This window comes from Meles meles, chromosome 16 (genome assembly GCF_922984935.1).
Source record: "Meles meles chromosome 16, mMelMel3.1 paternal haplotype, whole genome shotgun sequence".
Taxonomy (NCBI): domain Eukaryota; kingdom Metazoa; phylum Chordata; class Mammalia; order Carnivora; family Mustelidae; genus Meles; species Meles meles.
Window position 1 is genome coordinate 67,038,563 of NC_060081.1, and position 14,036 is coordinate 67,052,598.

The following is a 14,036-nucleotide window of genomic DNA, read 5'->3' on the forward strand; positions in this document are numbered from 1 at the left end:
GTACATTTAAAGTGTGTGTCTTTATCTACATCTGACTATGAGTCTGATGATTTCCTTAGAATAGGATTTTACTCCTGAAGAAGGGACGAGCTGTTTAAAGTTTACAGTAAATAAGAAATTGCGTAAAAGCAAGGTTATCAAGCAGACACACTCGGGCCACCGCACCACTGTCTCCAGCAGCGAGATGAGCTTGTTTGTCTGCCGTCGTCGCTGACAAGGTCGCCTTTACCACATTTCACGGGGGCTGGTAGGAGGCAGAACCTTGCCCGGGGTACTTCTGCATACATTACTTTGTATAATGTCAGTAAGTTAAGTGAGTGCTCCCATAAGCTCTGGACGGACATACTAACTTGCTTCCTGCTCCATCCTTTTTCCTGTGGGTAGAAATATAATCCACGGTGCTGGTAATACACCCCATTGGGTTTTCTTGTTTCCCTGCTCCTCTGCCCTAAGATGATAGCATTTGGTACCTCTCCCTGGTGACAGAACAGGTCCCAGAGCCCAGTAAAAGGTTCGATGGGAACCTGGCTCAGGTAAGGTACTAGCTTAGTTGGACTGACCCATTTTCTGAACTCTGTGTGGCCTTCTCAACCTACAGCAGCATACTGCGAATCTTTCACGATATTTCAGGTTCAGATTTCCACTCAGTGTCTGCTCTCTTGTACTGACCCAAGGAGTGTTACTCTAACCCCGCAGGAAGAGAGCTAGCTAGAGTTTTATTTTGCCAAAATAAAACCAACAAATATTTTTAAGTGTTTGCTATTTTATGAAATGCATTTGCAAACGTAATTCCTTTGAGCCTCAAAACAATCCTGGGAGTTAGATACATTTATCTCCATTTTACAGATGAGGCCCAGAGAGGAGAAGCCACTGGTTGAGCAGGTGAGTCACAGGGTTGGATCTCAAATTCCTCGTCTTGCTAAAACATGATGTCTTCAGCAAAGGAGAGCCAGAAGGAGGAAAACGACCTTGGCAGAGGAATACCAGCTTTGCCTGAAGGAATGAGAGCTGAAGAAGGGTTGAAGGAGTAGGGGCCACAAGTAGGACCACTTGAACAGGGCAGGCTTGTGAAGCCCGTGGTTGTGAGAGCCTGTGGCTGGACCTGCTCCTGTGACTTTGGGGGAGTGGTCCCTGGGGCTCCAGGGATGTGGGCCCCTGAGTGAATCATGACACTCCCTGAGTCTCAGTCTCCCCATTTGCAGGATGGAAATAACTAACCCCCTCTGCTAACTAGAAGGATTGCTTTGGAGATCTGGTGCTGTGGGGACTCTGATGCTGCCTTGGGATTTTCGACATGCAGCGCAAGCCTTTAAGCCGGGTTTCCTTGCTCCAGGTGAGAGCAGGCAGGACTCCAACCACGGTCCCTCTCTTTTTCTTCTGGTTTCCTTTTCTACTTTTGATTTTTATCTTTATTATTTTTCAATGTCCTTGTTATCAAATGATATAAGTGATTCTGAAATATTTAAAGTAGAGGTGGAAAATCCCAGATGTTCCCCCTGTACCCCTCCATCCTACTCTACAGAAAGATAGCCACAGTTTGTCATTTAGTGCACCTTCTTCCAGGCTTTAAAAACATGTATCCAGGGGCGCCTGGGTGGCTCAGTGGGTTGGGCCTCTGCCTTCGGCTCAGGTCGTGGTCTCGGGGTCCTGGGATGGAGCCCTGCATTGGGGTCTCTGCTTGGCAGGGAGCCTGCTTCCCTTCCTCTCTCTCTGCCTGCCTCTCTGCCTACTTGTGCTATCTGTCAAATAAATAAATAAAATCTTTAAAGAACAAAAACCATGTATCCATACATATTCTGATGCAGGTATTTTTCTGTACGCACACACACACTCTTATACAGTTTTGTTCTTTACATTTTACAAAAACGTTCTCTACACTCCTCTGCACCTTGCTTTTTCCCCCCATAAACAATTTTTTTAAGATTATTTATTAGAGAGCAAGAACGGGGGAGGAGCAGGGGGAGAGGGACAGGCCAGGGAGCGTGATGTGGGGCTCAATCCCAGGACCCTGAGATCATGACCTGAGGCAAATGCTCAACTGACTGAGCCCCCCAGGTCTCCCCACCAGCCCCCAATAACAATTTTGTCTTGAAGACCTGTCTATATCAGGCCTAATTCAGTTATATGTCTGGACATGCTACAGCCAGGTAGATAGGTTTTTTTTTTTTTTAAGATTTTATTTATTTGACAGAGATCACAAGTAGACAGAGAGGCAGACAGAGAGAGAGGGAAGCAGGCTTCCCGCCAAGCAGAGAGCCCGATGTGGGACTCGATTCCAGGACCCTGAGATCACGACCCGAGCCGAAGGCAGTGGCCTAACCCACTGAGCCACCCAGGCACCCCCAGGTAGATAGATATTTAACCAATTTCCTACCAATGTTATTTATATCATTACCAGATTTTAAAATATTAACCAATAGTGCTATATTAACCACGAGTGCCATTATCCATTATTATCATTAGTGCTTGTTGAACAAGTTTGTACTCCTATAAACGTATTTTGAGGTGAAGTTCTTGTGACACAGAATTGTTTTTTAAAGATTGATTTATTTGAGAGATGAGAGAATGAGCAGGAAGGGAAGGGCAGAGGGAGAGGGAGAAGCAGCCTCCCTGCTGAGCAGGGAGCCCAACAACGTGGGGCCCGAACCTAGGACCCCGAGATCATGAGCTGAGCCGAAGGCAGGTGCTTAACTGAGCCACTCAGGTGCTCTGTGACACCAGTTTTAATATCTGATAAGTATACTAAACTGCCAGATTCCACTCCCACCAGTGGTGGTTGCTGTGTCCATTTGCCTACAGTGGCTCTTGGCAGAGGGTCATTTTGCACCTCCCCCCACCCCCGGACATTTGACAATGATTGGAGATATTCTTGGTTGTCACAGCCCAGGAGGTAGTGCTGGAGATGCCGCTGGTATTGGGAGGGGGCGGGTAGAGGCCAGGGTTGCTGCTCAAGGTCGTACAGTAACACAGGAGAGCCGCCACCACAAAGAGTTATGTGAGGAGTGCTGAGGTTCAAAAGCCCTGGCCTACACCCTTGCCAGTGCTGGAGATGCCCATTTTTTTAAGCTTGCCTATCCAGTAGTTTAAGAAATGATACCTTAACTTTATTTTGTACCTGTTCAGGAAAACGGAGTTATATTTTCTTCTTACATTATGTGTTATTTGAATTTGTTACGATTAATATGTAGTATTTTTATAATTTTCTTGCAAAGCCACTGAAGATTTTTTTAAAAGAAACAACACCTCTTCGATTATTACTATGCAGTCTGTTCTTAAGATTTAGTCGTGTAAGTGCCTGTTCCATCTTTTCCCTGGTAAGGTGTAGAAAGAACTCGGGGTGGCCCTTGAGAACCTTTCAGGGCTTTAGGTTCAAGTCTCTCATCCTCTGGCCTTCAGAATTTCCCTGCCGCACTTCCAAAACACCTTTTCCCAGGGGACACCCAAACCCAGGAACTGCCTCCGAGAATCATCTTAGCCCAGAGATGCTCTATCACAGACCAGGGCCCTACAATGAAATGTATTCTGTAGCTGAGCTTAGGACACCCGAAATATCCAGCATGGACTCATCTGCCCAGATGCCAGAAAAAAGAAAGAAAGAAAGACAAAAAATCCTTGTGCTCATTTCTCAGCTATGAAACCTGAGATCCATTCACCCTGTGAATTTTGTAGCCTGTCACAGCTGAGCCCGGTCCCTGGTGCTTCTGCAGAGCCTGAAGCCACTGCCATAGGTTCTGGGGCAACGTGAAAGCTTTCACATTGCCTCTGCTGGGTCCCGTCAACTGGGAAAGGAGTGGTTCCTGGTCCTAAACCCTGCTCAGCATAGCAAGGACTCCTGGAGAAGCGGCCTACACCTTGTACTTGGCTCAGAGAAGCCAGAACCAGACTGGAGGAAGCGTCCATGGAGAACTTTTCAGCGATCTGGACGTTCCCAAGAAAATATCCCATGTGGCAGAAATGGCACAGACTTGCCTGCAGCCTTCGCAGGTCACCCAACAGCAGACTTTCAAAGTGGCCCTGGTGCCAGGGACAGCCTTCTGCCAGTTCTGTACATTTGATCTGCAGCCTGTTGGGGTTTTCCAGTAAGCAGCGGCATATATGCAGGCTGTCTGGTCTGATGGCTCTCTCCACTCTGGAGTCTACAGAAATCCTGCCCGAAAAATGAAAGATCCGACCTTTGAGGCCATGAATGCCTGAGACAGCCCTGCATTGCTGACTTAGTGAGAGAAAGCAGTAAGAGGTTCACCGTGGGAAGGGCCGGGAGTGATGTATAAGAAAGAACACCTGGGGTGTCTGGGTGGCTGCGTCAGTTGGTTAAGCCTCTGAGTTCTGGTCAGGTGATGATCCCAGGGTCCTGGGACTGAATCCTGAGTGGGACTTCCTGCTCAGTGGAGAGTCTGCTTCTCCCTCTACCCCTCCTCCTGCACGTGCTCTGTCTCTCTCAAATAAATAAAATCTTTAAAAAGGAAAAAAAAACAAAAAACAAAAAAACACCCACCTGCTAGTCAGGGCCCGAGTTCTGCTCTTGCCTCATCTATCCTGGGACAGATAAATCACTTTATTTCTCTGGGTCTCAGCTTCCTTGTTAAGTAGTTATTGGAAGCATTCACTCTGTTATTCCGTGTGCAGTTTTCTCAAATAATAACATCACCAACTAGGTAAAGCTGGCTAAAATAAGAGATCTAAAATAGAGTTTAAAACCAATCCAATGCCTGCAGGTCAGTTTTTCTTATTCAAAAGTAATAGATGTTCAGAACAGAAAAACGCCAAGCACAGAGAAGATCATAGAGAACACTCACCTGGACACCATGCTGTTGGCATCTTGTTGGGATGCTTCCAGATAAGACGTTCATAACTTGGGGTGCCTGGGTGGCTCAGTGGGTTAAGCCTGCCTTCAGCTCAGGTCATGATCCCAGGGTCCTGGGATCAAGCCCCACATCGGACTCTCTGCTCAGCAGGGAGCCTGCTTCCCTTCCTCTCTCTCTGCCTGACTCTCTACCTACTTGTGGTCTCTGTCTGTCAAATAAATAAATAAAATCTTTAAAAAAAAAAAAAAAGACGTTCTTAACTTGGATTGGTGGATGGACTTTGCGGAGGAGAGCCCCCGAATGATTTAGTAATCATCCCCCCTCATGGGCCATTTAAGATCTATGAGTTGTTTTTCCATTACAAAGAACGTCAGGCAGATACAAGCTGGATGAAAAAGAATTAGCACTTAATGAGAAAGCAAGCAGAAAAATGGACAATTTGAACACCTGACAAAGATGCTTTAAATCTTTTTTTTTTTTTTTAAGATTTTATTTATTTACTTGACAGACAGAGATCAGAAGTAGGCAGAGAGGCAGGCAGAGAAAGAGGAACGGAAGCAGGCTCCCCGCCAAGCAGAAAGCCCAACGCGGGGCTCGATCCCAGGACCCCGGGACCACGACCCGAGCCGAAGGCACAAAGATGCTTTAAAGGGCACGAAGGGATGCCAAATTATCCCACAGCGTTCAAAAGTTGCCAACGAGAGACAAATAGATGAATGCTCATGTTCAGCCATTTGTGTTTAAGTTAACAAGTATTTACTGGACAGATGCTGTTGTATCTGTGCCAGGTGCTGAGGACTCTGCAGGCAGCCCAGCCGCTGATCTCATGGCTTTCAAACTAGTGGAGACCAACATGGAAATTATTTCACACACACACAGTCATTTGTGTTTAAGCAAACTGCCTTCATGCATGATTGGTGCTTTAGAGCCCTGAATCATCTCCCTCCCCCAGGCTCTTCTTGACCCCGCCTCCCCACCTCCCAGGTCTCAGCTCACATCCAATCCAGACATTGCCTCTGAATGCCCCTGCATGAAGCCCATTCTGTCCTTTTTGGGGAACAGGAAGCTTACGACCCTTGATTTGGCCCCTGCTTCTCTGAAAATTTCCCTATGTTGAACTGCAACCCTCTTCCCTGTAGCTTCCTCTGTTTGGCCCCAGAACCTAACAAAACAGGTCTGCTTTCTTCTCCAACCTGCAGATCTAAAGAGCTTTAGATCTTCAGGTGAAGCACCCAATCCCATAGTCTGCCCCCAAGAAGTACCCAGCATCTGTGACGTCCTTTCCTAGCAGAAAGGGCCTTCGAGTCCCCTGTTGATTCATCAGACAATGCGCATGCCCAAACCAAACAAAGTGTCCATGAACAGATGGTCACGGTACGGGGGCAGCAAGGCCCAGACCTTTGAGGAGAGATTATGCTAGTGACACTAGAAAACCTCCTGCAAGCTTCGGGAGGGTAGATGGGGGTGGAGAGAAGATGAGGCAGCGCTGATTGGAGGACCTAATCTGCTGTCCTTTCAAAAAACAGCCTGTGTGCCTAGAGCGGGCGCTTATCTCCCGGGGATATTAATTCAGCGGGTCTAGGGGAGAACCCGAGATCCTGCTCATAAGCTTCCAGAGATGTGCTGATACTTCAGAGGACACTGAGTCGCAGAGCCCCAGGGCAGTGCTATCAGAATACCCTGGAGGAGCTTTAAAAATATAGGAAGTTGGGCTTACCCCAAACCTACTCATCAGTCTTCTGGTCCATTTATTGAGAAGGTCTCATCCTAGACTGTCCATTAGACTCACTTGAAGAGTTTTTAAAATGCTGACTCTCACTTATTGATACCTCTCTCTCTCTCTCTCTCGCTCGCTCGCTGCTTTAGTTTGAACAACTTACCAGCCTAATTTGGTGTGGGAGCAAAGGGTCCCAGCCCTAGCTGCACATTAGAGTCACGTGGGAGTATTATACAATGTCAGCATCGGGACCCCTCCTGGCAGGCCCACTGAATCAGAAATCTGGGGGTTAGGGCCAAGAGATCAGCATTTCACAAAGTTCCCCAGATGATACAGCCCCTGGTACAGAGTCTGAGAAAAGAATCCTCTGCGGTTCTGGATGAAAATACAAGTCACCACGCTCTTCCCCCAAACATTCTGGGACTTATATGTTTAACAAGTACCATGGGTGATTCTTAGGAAACAGCAAGGTTGGGAAACACTTAGGTGGAGGAAAGGTCCTTGGATGGGAGTCAGAAAATCTGACAGTGCTCCTCGCTGCAAGACTTCTCACAGGTCACTAAGGCTCTCTGAGATTCATTTCTTCATCTGCAAAATGCAGAAGACGGTAATGGCTTGGGGCAGAGATGGATAACTGCTCCAGAGGTCTGCATAGCTGGTCTACAGGACAGTTCTTGTTGGAAACTGTCACAGGCCAGAGACTGCATTTCCCAGCTCTCCTCTGCATTTTGGTGAGGTGGCCACAGGACTGAGTTCTGGCCAGTGGAACAAAGGTGTAAGGAGAGCTGCTACCCATTAAAACCTCCCACAAGGTCCTCTGCTCTGTCTTCATTATGTGCCCACTGGATTGCAATGCCCTGGGTGATCTTGGAAGCCACATGGGAAAGTTGACAGCGAAACTCCCTGCCCCCCCCCCAACCTACTACTGGTTGGACTTTGTGTGAATGAAAAATAAACTTCTGCATAAAGCCCCTGTGGTTTCTGTCTTTCAGCAGCTAGTGCTGTGTTAACTATCATACTGCCCCTAGGACTGTCGCAAAAATTATCTCATGCAGAGGCGGCAAACTGACAATGCAATGGCTTAAATCCAACCCACAGATATGTTTTGTTATTTCTGTGCCAGCCAGGTTTTTTCTTTCTTAACACATTTTAAAATGAGAGATTTCATATGAACATCTGTATTTCCAGGTTCTTGAAAACCTGGAATGGCTGGCAGCCGTGCTTGCAGTCCACTCCAGGAGGGACTGGCTGGAACAGGGAGCAGCCAGCTGTATGTTCAGTGGGACCCATGCTCTCCTAATCTGCCAGGCTCCCCACCACACCCCTACGGCATTTCTGGGGTCCCTGTGGCTTCCTAAGCCAGCAGGCTCTCAGGTAATAGATGTAGACATTAGACGCAATCACTGTTGGATGGAATTAGATGATTAGATGCAATTCACAGCAGATTTCTTCAGGCAACTTCTAACTCCCAGGAGAACCATTCATCCTGCCCAAAACTTGGAAGCAAAATGTCCTGAGTCGTCCTTTCAGGCTGAAGGATGTCCTCCACCCCCAACCCAGCCCACCCATGGCCGTGGCCTCTTCGGGGTCTGCTGTGGAGGCAGTGGTGTGCGGAGAAAAGGGCTCAGGTCAAGTAGACCCGGCTCCCAAGCCCAGCTCTGCTGCTTCCTAGTTGGTGACTGGGGGTCAGGCAGTTCGCATTAGCGTTATTTATTTTAGAGAGAGCATGAGTCGGGGGAGGAGGGGCAAAGGGAGAGGGAAAGAGAGAATCTCAAGAAGACTCCACATGGGGCCCAGTCTCATGACCCTGAGGTCATGACCTGAGCCAAAATTAAGAGTCAGACACTTCCTCAACGGAGCCACCCAGGCGCCCCACCGTGTAACCGCCTTGGTTGACTATCCTTCTATAACTTACATAGTTTAAAAATTGAATGGTGTATACTTTTTTGGTAACCTGCCTTTTTCTTTTAATATTTTAAGTATTCTAGTAACCCTTGCTAAATAGAATTTTTAGAGTAGCTCATGTAATTTTAACCTGTTTTTCATTGTGACCTTTATATTGTATTCTTGCTCATTTAGGGGATATAAATTGTTTCATGTCCGTATGGCATGGACATACTCGATGTGTCTAATCCCCTATTGTGTGGACACGGAGACCTCCATTTTCTATGGACTTGAGTGTTAGTGCTTGACTTTGGGCTGATAACTTCATTCACCTGAGCATCAGTTTCCCCATCCGTGTTCTCAGGAGAGTAACAATATCACTTCACTTGAGATAATGACGAGAAAGGGCTTAGCACAGTGTCTGGCACATGGGAAACCCTCCTAGCTGTTATTGTAATAACATATGTATTACAATCCACCAGAGTAGGCCCCAGTGAGAAGTTCCCCGAGGCTCTCCATCTCACTGTGTACTGAGATGCCTTCACATTCAAGGCCAACTCTTGGTGGCTGAGTCCATCCCTGGTTCACATGCAGAGGTCAGGACTGGCAAGGAACAGCTAGTCTCCAGGGTGAATTAAATACATTGGAATGTCAGTATATGTGTTTCAGGCGTTTTCAGACTTCTGGCCCCAAACTGGGTATTATTTCCCTGAAGAAAACTCTCCAGTGACTCCCCAGTGCCCTCAGCATGATGTGATAATTCCTAAAGGTGGTTTAACAGGCCTGGCATGACCACGGAGCCTCGTCTCTCCCTCCATCTCCAGCCCGGTGAACAGCAATGGGTCCCTGAAATACCGTACCCTCGCTGTCACCTCTGTGCTCTGTGCCTTCTCGGCCCTCTGCCTGCAGCATGCATCCTTTCCCCGTCTACTCTTCATCTGGCTAATTCCTCTTCATTCTTAAAGTTTCCACTTAGAGGTCCCTGAGCAGATGCTGACAGTGCCTTACCTGTCCACTACTTTTACCATGTCTGTGCACACCGGCTGACCCCCAGCGGGCAGCACCCACATTTATTGCCGGAGGGCCTTTTAGTGACTGGAAGCCACTCTGCCAACCTCAGGGCAGGCTTGAAATGCTGAGGAATTAGGGGCGCCTGGGTGGCTCAGTGGTTAAAGCCTCTGCCTTCGGCTCAGGTCATGATCCCAGGGTTCTGGGATTGAGCCCCACTTCGGGCTCTCTGCTCAGCAGGGAGCCTGCTTCCCTTCCTGTCTCTCTGCCTGCCTCTCTGCCTACTTGTGATCTCTGTCTGTCAAATAAATAAATAAAATCTTAAAAAAAAAAAAAAAGAAAGAAAGACATGCTGAGGAATTAGCATTCCCTACCAGGAGCAGCCTTCCAACAATGACTGACAGGACTTGCTGTATAAATACCATGGCTTTGTTCCTCCTCTAAGTGCTTTACACCAGCCTCAGAATTTCCCTGTGGGATTAAGCCCCAGGCACCCATGGTGCTCACTTGCCTGACAGTACACCTTCCCAGGCTGCCTTTCTTGTCTGTGTTATTTCCCCCACTTGCATCCCGGAATTGCCTTCTCCCAAATTAACTGCTTGTCCTTGAATTCTTGGGACCTGCTTCAGAGGAACCCATACTGAAAGCCACCAACTCCTGAGAGCCTTCCCTTGCATGTCCAACACCCAGGTGGGACAGGCAGATGCCCCATCCCAGCTCTGCCACAGTCCCTGTCTTTACCCCAGCACGGGGACTGTGGCAGTTTGCCCAGGTCCACCCAGAAACATAGACTGTTTGCTGGCAAAGAAATTAAAATGGATCTGAAACAGTTTAAAAGATGAAACTCAAAGAATACCAGCTGATAAATGCACCTGAAAGGGCAAAATCAGAAAATCATTTTACAGCCCTGGATAATTGGTCCAGCCAAGGACCATCAGTGGATGAGAAACCGGATATCCATAAGGTCCGGTAGGGAGAGGAAAAATGGACATTTAACATGGAGAGTGGTGGTCACCACCTCAAATCACATATGGCATCATTAATAGTGGGACCCCCAAGACATTGTGGATCTCCAGACTCAAGGCAAAATGAAGCACACAGCTCCACCCACAAAGGGTTCATTAAATTCTTGCCCCCAAATGCTTTACCTGAAGCAAGACTATCCTTTAGACCTAAGTACCAATTTATAGGAAACCCAGAGGAGAGTACAACAAGTTAAAAGGCGCCACAATGATCAGACCCCCAAGCAGAACATTGTACAGGAAAACTCCGTGAGTTAACAAAAAATATAAATGAATGAGGATCATTCTCCATAATAGAGACTTGAGAGGTTAACAACAGAATTCATATCAAATATCCCCTGTCTGGATGGATCCTGGTTCAAACTCGCTATGCAGACATTTCTGGTACAACTGGAGAAATGGGAATATGACCTAGATAATCAGGGTCTTCTCATTAATTTTTTAAATGTGAAAAGTGCATTTATGCAAAAAATGATTTATATTAGATATAAAGTACTTAATACTGAAGCATTTCATGGATGAAGTATCATGATACCTTTAATTTGTTTCAAAATACTTCAAACCCTCCTTCCAAATTAAACAAACATGGCAAGGGTTAACCAATGATTGTATTTCATTGAAGGATATTGTGGGTGTTCATCGAGCTGTTTTGTTTGCTGGCGTATGTGTGAAAATTTCTTTATCGTAAAAACTCAGAGAAGCAGATAAAGAAACATAATATACCATTTCTCACGCAGGGATTCAAAATGAAAAAATATATATGTTTAAAATATGCTGAGTTGGCAAGGGTGCAGGGAAATGTTTTGTAGATTGCTAATGGGGACTGTAACTTGGAACAGCCTCTTCAGAGGGAACTTGGGCAGAGACATATTCTTCGATCCAGCAACTCCACTGCTAGGAATTTATCATACAAATTATACTCAAACATGTGCAAATCTGTATGAATAAGAATTTTTGCAACATCATTGTTTGCTACATCATTAGAAACAGCAGCATATATCTCTCTTAATAGGAGATGTTAAATTTATTACGGTGCATCCATACAAAGTAGACTGTTATAAGTATAGTTATAAGTTATAAGTATGGGTTAGACCTGCGTTGATAGGAAGCTCTTTCCAAGATGTATCGATAAGTGAAAAATGCAAAGAGCAGACCAATGTCTGTCATATTTATCACCGTATTTCTGATGCCATCAAAGGACCTAGCACGCAGTGGGTGCACAATTAATGTTTGTCGAGGGAATGACTGCACATTTGAGTGCAGCTGCTGCGAGATGGGCTCCCTGGATGCCTTTAGGTTGAAGACACAGACAGGGACTGTGGGGCATCCCAGTTAGGTGGGGACTGGCAGCGCCAGGGGTGAAAGATTCACCCAAGGCAAAACCAAAGTGATAAGCAAGGGAGCAGCAGCAGGACAGTAAAGGAAAGATTGTCTGCCACGAGACCGTGCTGAAGAGCTACAGTTATAGGGTGAAGTAAGGAAGAATGGAGATATGTGGAATTTTATATATAAATATATATTTATATATATTTATTATATATTATTATATATAATAAATATATATGTTTATTGTATATTACATATTAATATTTATATATTTAAATATATATATATTTTTGTAACCTTGGTTGCTGTGCTTGGTTGTAACTGGTCAGTTAGGGCTGATGGCTGTTTCAAGTTGGGTCTCCTCATGAGCCTTTGCGTCAGCTAGGTGTTTGCCGTGGGCCCCTTTGCCTTGCTCAGTTTTCCACTGCTCAAGCCTGTTGCCTAAAAGCGGCCTCTACAGGGACCAGATCTTTCAACCCAATCAAATTTCCGAAGTCTTACTTCCCTGAATTCAGACATTTGAATTTTCCCTCAGGACACATCATATCCTGCTTTGTGAAATCAAATCATGAACAACAAGACACTTTGAGGAAAAAGAAGAAATAAAAATTTCATGCAGGGACACCTGGGTGGCTCAGCCGGTTAAGCATCTGCCTTCAGCTCAGGTTGTGATCTCAGGGTCCTGGGATCCAGCACTGCTCCCCCTCCCCCAACCACTAAGTGAGGAGTCTGCTTCTCCCTCTCCCTTTGCCCCGCCACCCCCTCGTGCTCGCTGTCTCTTTTGCTCTCTCTCACTCTCTCATGAATAAAATCTTTAAAAAAAAATTTCATGGGACTGCCTGGGTGGCTCATTGGGTTAAACCTCTGTCTTCTGCTCAGGTCGTGATCTCAGGGTCCTAGGATCGAGCCCCGCATCGGGCTCTCTGCTCAGCAGGGAGCCTGCTTTCCCCCCTCTCTCTGCCTGCCTCTCTGCCTACTTGTGATCTCTCTCTCTCTGTGTCAAATAAATAAATAAAATATTTAAAATAAATAAATAAATAAAAGTTCATGGAAGGGTGATAGAGAATTTGCTGAACCAGGGAGGCTAATGTGGCAACTGGGACTTAGTAGAAAACGTAGCTCCAAGCTTCCTGGCAGCCAAAGCAAAAAGGGAAGCCCATGGGCCAGAGAACTTTTGCATCTGGTAGAAGGAAGGACACTGATTCCTCAAGAGCCATGCTTATCATTCTGAAAGGGTGATGTGCTCAGGAGTTCTTGACAGCATCACATGCCAGAGGGAGGGCAAATTCAGAGGCTTTTCCTAGTGCATCCATTTGCTCAATGGTAAAAAAATTAAAAAAATATTTATAGCAGGGGAAGCAAGGGTATTTTAAGGAACTTTATGGAAAGCTCCCATGAATATTTAGGATAAACTGAGCGAGAGTAGAGCATTAGGAGCTTTCTTGGGCTCCACTAGTTGTGCCTCAGCCTCTGGGGTGAAGACATGCCCTTGGACCAATGACTTGACATCTCTGAGCCTCACCTTCCTCCTCTAGTAAAAATGATTGTTGTGCAGATGAATGAGATGATGCGTGTAAAGTGCTTGGGTTGATAAATGCTTGCTGTGCTGTTGTCTGTATCATTATCATGGTATCATGACCTTAGCACTAAGAGCATAGACTCTGGAGCCGGACCGGCTGGGTTCGAATCTTGACTCCACCACTTACTAGCTAGGGGACCTTGGCCAAGGTCACTTAACCTCTCTGTGCCTCAATTTTCTCCTCTGAAACGAGGCTCGTAGGATTATTGTGAGTGCTCAGTGAGTTGATGGTTGTAAAGCCAGGGCACATGGCTAGTGCTGTGTAAGCATTTGCTCCAAAATTCATAGTTTGCTCCCTTCTGCCCTTAAGAGGTCCTTCAGGAAAAATGCTAAAAAATGACAATCCCTACGAGAGACAAGCTATTTCCAGACACTGATTTATAAAGGGAATGGGTCTCTATAACGCCAGTTGTCCTAAGAGGTATTTGCTTCCTGGAAGACAGAGTCAGGATGCGTTAACAATGGTGAAGTCTCGGCAAATGACTGACCAGATACAAGCTATTTGGGGGGCATGGCCCACTCCCCTGTGGCTCCTCGAACCCTTCCACCGAGCGGGACACGGACCCGAAAGGGCTGGTGGTTTCTCTGGCAGGGGGCAGGGGCGTGCCAAGGGGAGGAGGAGGGAAGGAGCTCCCGGGATCCCCCACGCCCCTCCCCCATTCGCCCAGAGAGTAATGACATTCACTGAGAGGGGA